The sequence below is a fragment of the Eleutherodactylus coqui genome, chromosome 3 (genome assembly GCF_035609145.1).
Source record: "Eleutherodactylus coqui strain aEleCoq1 chromosome 3, aEleCoq1.hap1, whole genome shotgun sequence".
Taxonomy (NCBI): Eukaryota; Metazoa; Chordata; class Amphibia; order Anura; family Eleutherodactylidae; genus Eleutherodactylus; species Eleutherodactylus coqui.
In genome coordinates this window covers 230,593,527-230,599,526 of record NC_089839.1, presented here as the reverse complement: position 1 = coordinate 230,599,526, position 6,000 = coordinate 230,593,527, and the positions used below count along the sequence as shown (strand labels likewise).

General features: G+C 39.6%; 1 protein-coding gene across 2 annotated transcripts in view; it reads left to right on the top strand.

Annotated features, from left to right (window-relative positions):
- The first annotated feature begins 814 nt into the window (after positions 1 to 814).
- DDR2 (discoidin domain receptor tyrosine kinase 2) overlaps positions 815 to 6,000 on the top strand; it is a 135,512-nt gene continuing 130,326 nt past the window's right edge. For both annotated transcript variants that reach the window (XM_066597068.1, XM_066597067.1), the window contains exons 1-2: positions 815 to 1,203; positions 2,688 to 2,782. The gene's annotated coding sequence lies outside the window, so the exon portion shown is untranslated. The remainder of the gene's footprint in view (positions 1,204 to 2,687; positions 2,783 to 6,000) is intronic.

Sequence of the window (6,000 nt, the reverse complement as noted above, 5' to 3'; positions counted from 1 at the left end):
CATTTTTAGCATTTTGCCTCCCCAAAAAAAACGCAATAAAAGGGATCAAAAAAGATGTATGTATCCAAAAATGGCACCAATAAAAACTACAGTTCGCCACGAAAAAAACAAGGCCTTATACAGCCGCGTTGAAGGAAAAATAAAAAAATTATGTCTTTTGAAGAATAGAGATGAAAATCCGTCAAAAATTGTTGGTCCTTAAGCCCAAAATAGGCCATGTCCTTAAGGGGTTAAAATAATATTTGTCCACAAAAAAAGTGCCTTTATAAATGCAACCCCCCAAACACCCCCCAAAAATGTCATTTTTTAAGAAAAATAAGATGTGTGAAATCAGCCCAAAAACATACATTTTTAAGTACAGTGATTGCATTTCCATACCATACACTAAAATAGGGACCAATAAAAGAAAAAAGTTAGTAAAATATAAAACCCTAAATGATTCTGTACTTTTAGTTAGCAGTTTGTCAAAACACCAATATTTTCAGAAAAATGCAATGGTTGAAACCATACTAAAATCACGCTTCTACATAAAGACTTTTCTATACTCTGTGAAACATTTAATACGCTGTGTATTATTTTGTTATTTTAGTTTTTTGTATTTTCCTCAAAAAACATTTCTTGAGCAGACTTTAGTTTTCTTAAAACTTTTTTTTCAGTTGCAAACAGTTTTTGGGGTCAGGGGAAAAAAAATCTGACACAGGCCAGTGTTATTGTGAGCTAAATTTTCTTTCCTTAATTGAAACCAAATGTTGCACAGGTTGCATGCTGGGATCTCTGGCAGCTTCTATGCCATATACAGAAACTTTCTCAAAGGCGTCTTACATCAGGCACAGTACTGAACCTCCCTGCAAACATTTCCTTTGGAAACGGATGATTCTCTCTCCTTCAGCGCAGAATTTTGTTTTAAGGATCTACTCGGAGTCATGATTTGGAGAACTTTTATCGAGTTATACTAGCCTTTTTAATCCCATATCGGAAGTATACAACTATTTGTTTTCTTTGTGTTGTTTGCTTGATAATCACTATGTTGCAATCCAAGGAGAAGCTCAGAGAAAATATGGAGGAAAACATTACAAAATGTTGAGAGAATGAGGAACTCCGGAAGATGTCTAAAATGAGTTAAATTTACTTTGTGCTAAGAGTCTTCCAAATCACCAAGAATCACAGAAATCCCCATCTTGCAGAAACGTGATTACCAAGAACGTAAGTTCCCTTTTATAATGGCGTCTTCTGTTGCAATGTTAACAATTGTACTTAAACCTACCATATCAAACGTCCTCTACTGTCTTCAGTGTCTGTGCTTTGTGTAGACTGCCTAGCCCTAGGGTAACTACTCTAGGCTTTTCGGAATATTTTTCTGTCAAGATAATGCTTAAAGATTGGCATGGTGTTGCCGGCTCCTCTTGTAGAAATGGAGATTAAACTAGCAAACCTACGCAGAAATGCAAGGAGTGAAAAGAGAAATATCTATTATTCAGAGCTTTGATGTTTTCACAAAATGGTTATTATAATAGATATATTGCTAATATTTTACATATTTCACTGAAACCTATATAGAGAAAAATTAATTAAATATAATATTAATTCAATACGGATTTGTAACTTGATGGCAAAAAAAACTCAACAAAGAAGGCTAAGATAGATAACAGAAAATATTAATAGCAATGTTATACTTTTCCTGTTAAGTTTAAAATAAATTGTGAAAGGTACGTAAAATAAAGAATGTTAAGACTTAACATTAGTATGGCTTAGGAAAAATGGAGACACCACAAGTCTCGTTAAAAAATCTTTTGTGGAGACCTTGAAGCTCTCCAATAGTTTGACCAAGTGCCACCGAATGGCTTCTTAGCAACAGCAGATGACACCGCTGAGCTCCTATATCTTGTTGTCACTCTATATTGAGCATAAGGGCCAAAATGTGTTGATTCACACTTCTGCACTTTTACCTCTTGTGCATGACATAGGAAAAAATGACTGCAAGTCTCTGGCTCCAGAGGGTAACTTTAATAGAACAGAAGGATGTATAATATTATTTAGAATAGTTTATAACATAATAAGTTAAGACAGTTAACTTAGATTGGGTTGCAGGTGATCTCAGTCCTGTTGCATCATCCATTTCCTTAGAACATAAACGGCTTGGAAACTAATCAGCAAAGTTTCCATCACTTAAAAACTTAAAGCAGCTGTACATATTTGAACAACTATTTTAAACTCTCTCTCTATGCAAAGTTTATCTGGATACAATGGGCAAACTCTTCCTTCTCCATTTTGCAGTTGTTGAGATTGCTAGGCAGCTAAATTGCTTTCAAACTGTACCCTAAAGGAATGAGAAGGCATAGAGGTGACTTGTTTGACCAAGAACTATCTTGCCTGACAACTCCATATGCATACATGCTCAACCTGGCAGAGCGTGCATTTGTTTTGAGGGGAAAAAAACATCATCAGACACCTCTGGCAACAGCTTATCTCCCAAGAACCAAAGGAACTGGCAGTTGAAATCCAACAGTCTGATCCTTACCTCCCTGGACACCTGCCATCAGGGCAGAGTTAGGAGGTCCCTATACATATGAGATGATCAGCTGATTTCAGGAGGTTCTGGATAATAGATCACCACCTAACCTGAAAAGTTATTGCATATAATGGAGCTTCACACAACAGTAAACTAATTCCTGTTTGCTTTCCCACAGTGAACTTCAGACAAGAGAGAAAAGAAACAAAACAGGCCACAGGTAGTTCATTCAAGGAACCTTTGCTACTTAGAAAAACCATCAAAATAGAAAAGGTAAATAAATCTGACAATCCAGTGTAATACGTGTTATAATACTGGCCAAAATATCTGATTCACATAATACCTGCCTTACAAACAATTATAGTGCTGGTTTATTTTCAGGCAATCAAAAAGGCTGACTTATGGTTATCATCATTTTATTGGCTGCTGTTGGTACCAGATATTGGTTACTTGTATGATTACATCTTGTGGTGTATTTACCATAGAGGAATGGTACTTGCTGTCTAATACTTCTTTGTTGTCCACCTCTGAACTATTGACCTATCCTGCATATAGGTCATCGATAGTTGATTGAGGGGGTTTGCTGCTTGGGACCCCAAATGATTATCTGTTCATCCAATGGCTACCACTGTGTATGGAGCAAGAAGCAGATAAGCTCCATACACATTGCAGTGGCCTGAGTTGGTAGTGCAGGCACCTTTCCCACTGAATTTAATGCACTATCAATTATATATTATGATATATCTGAGCAACAAAACTATTGACACATTGAGGCAGATTTACTATTGCATATACGAAAGCTTCCTGCACTTATTGCGCCAGGAAACTGTCTCTTTAGAATATTGACCTTTATGGTTTGCACCACATTTATCATGTATTTTAAGACACTTTATACAACTTGTAACAAAAAGGGATGTGGTTTCGTGAAAAGGGGTGAGGCCTAAATCTAACATTGTGCACCAAAAATTGTGCCAAATTTTGGTGCAACTTTTTTGGGCCAACTAATAGGTGGTATAAAGTTAGGCGATGCAGCCTAAAGTTTCAACAGTTATCATTAAGCACAGTCACTGTGATAAATCTGGTACATTGTAAGACAGTCTAGTCTAAGGCTGGGTTCCCACGGGATGGAAATTCCATGGAAATCTCATGGCTTGGCCGCACCGAAAAGCAGTGAGATTTCCGCAGGATAAGCGCTGCTTCAAAACCCACAGCATTTTGTCGCAGGTTTTGGAGCGGTTTGGTTGCCGGCATTCTGTTGCAGCTTTCTCTCACCACAGAAAGGAATGAGGCCGTAACGGGAAAAAAATGGACATCCTGTGGCTTTCAATTCCGCGCCGCATTGCCAGTTCCGCCTGGCTTTGCCGCAATGGATTGGCTGCCCGATGTGGACGAGATTTTTGCAAAAAAATCTCTTAAGACAAATTGCGTTTGAGATAGTATTGTTCTAACTCTAACCATTGTATACATTTAAAGTATTTGTATGCTAAAGGGGTTTTCCAGACAAATACTATTGATACCTATTCTCATGATATGTCATCAGTTGTTGATTGAGAGGGATCCACCGCTCAGGACCACAAGTGATCGGCCACCTGTTGTCATCGCCACAACCCAGGTTATGGAGCAAAAGCAATTTATTGATTTTAATGAAAGCTGTACGTGTAATTATAAGCACCGGCCACTACTCAGGGGTCGGAGCTATCTGCTTCTGTTTCGAACACCTATGAGTTTTGGCACTGATCATCCAGAGTCCTGAGTGGTGGACCCCAGTCGATTAATTATGACCTATCATGAGAATAGGACATTAATAGTATTTGCCCGAAAACCCCTTTGATAGATACTAGAGTAACTTAGAAAAAAGCAAGGTCTTTCATAACTTAGCACTGCATTCAGTGTGGAGGGCACAGATGCTAGTGTATAACATTGAATGAATATGCCCATCAGCTCCTTTCACTAGACTCTGGTCAGAGTTTCTTTTTTACACCAGAAATGGTAGCACCCCGTTTGGGATACTGCAGGGAAATGACTCGCTACCCAAGCCTACGGCTGGAGTTGGGAGGGTGTAGTGCATGGACCTGTCATGGTGGCACTTACCAACTCCTGTTCCCGGAGGGAGTTAACGCACCATAGGATTGGGGCAGTCGTCCTCAGGATGAGGGGGTAGTAGTTGTCAGTTTGGAACACCACTGTTCCACACACCAGCATTCATACACGGTGCATCAATAAACACTGGATAAGCGTATAGTACCTTCGGTCCTCAGGAACGGTTGAGGCCCAGTGAAACTTTACTTGAATAATGTTGCAAAACAGGTAATTACAGGTACATTCACAACAGTAGTTACGGTAATATTTACAAGCAGAAGCACAGAGGTTGGGAGGAAAAAATTACACAGGAACAATATAGTCCATGTTATCTATATGTCACCGATCCTGGATACAATATATAATCCGGAGGAGGCAGGAAAGCAAGATCCTCTCCACATACTCTCTGATAAAATACAATTACTTAGCAGAAGGTTTAGTTTGAAATGCACCCCGCACATACTCCGCGTGGATGTTGAAATCCCATACTTCTGTGTGGTGATCCGTTGGCGGATGGCCACACAGGAAAGATTAACTGCTGTGATGTGAACGGGTACCTGGTTCAGTAGCAAGTAGGATTTGGGTTGCTCTGTCTCTATCTGGATGGTGTTCACTCCTCTACATCCACACCCCATGCATTACGGGATGCCGTTCCTCTTCTTCCATCTTCGCCACCATGGGAGCTGATGGTGCCCCCATGCGACTCTGTGTTAGCTCCGAGCAGCAGTTAAGATGGAACCCTGCTCCAACACAGATGGAAGAAGACACTTTTCCGCTCTCAGACACTCACTTTTATAGTTTCACTTGTACCACATGACACCGTAAGATAGATACATTCAACAAGCAGCAGTGCTCACAGGCATTGATTTCAAGGGAGTTAACCGTTCAGATGCTACAGCTGTGCAACACAGATAAAGAAAATAGACATGACAGTTTTGTACAGTGCATCCACATAAGACAGTCATGTATGACAATTATGGAGGGGACCAGAATGTTATTCTGGGACACTACAATCAGGATGGATTATTTTGATGTTAGTCTATAGTGATACCTCTATGGGGGAGATTTATTTAGACCAGCCTTTCTATGTCTAAGTAAAGACTGCCCCAGAGTGAAGTGTACCAATTTTTTTAGGAGAAGCACACTTCTTAATAAACTTGGCGCATGTCTGGGCAGTCCGTGTGTCAGACTGAAATCTCAGCTGTAATTTAGGCTAGCTTCTGGCCTAAATTATAGTACATTTGATAGCCCAGGAGGCACTACCATCTTTTTGTTAAGCCACACACACTTTTCTAAAAAAGTGGCAAGTAGGGCGCAAAACCTGTTTTGCATTAGTCAGGCTTATACGAAAATTTTGCAGCTTTTGTATGCCAGACATTTGTTGCACAGTGGTTGCCAAATCTTGTATGTCT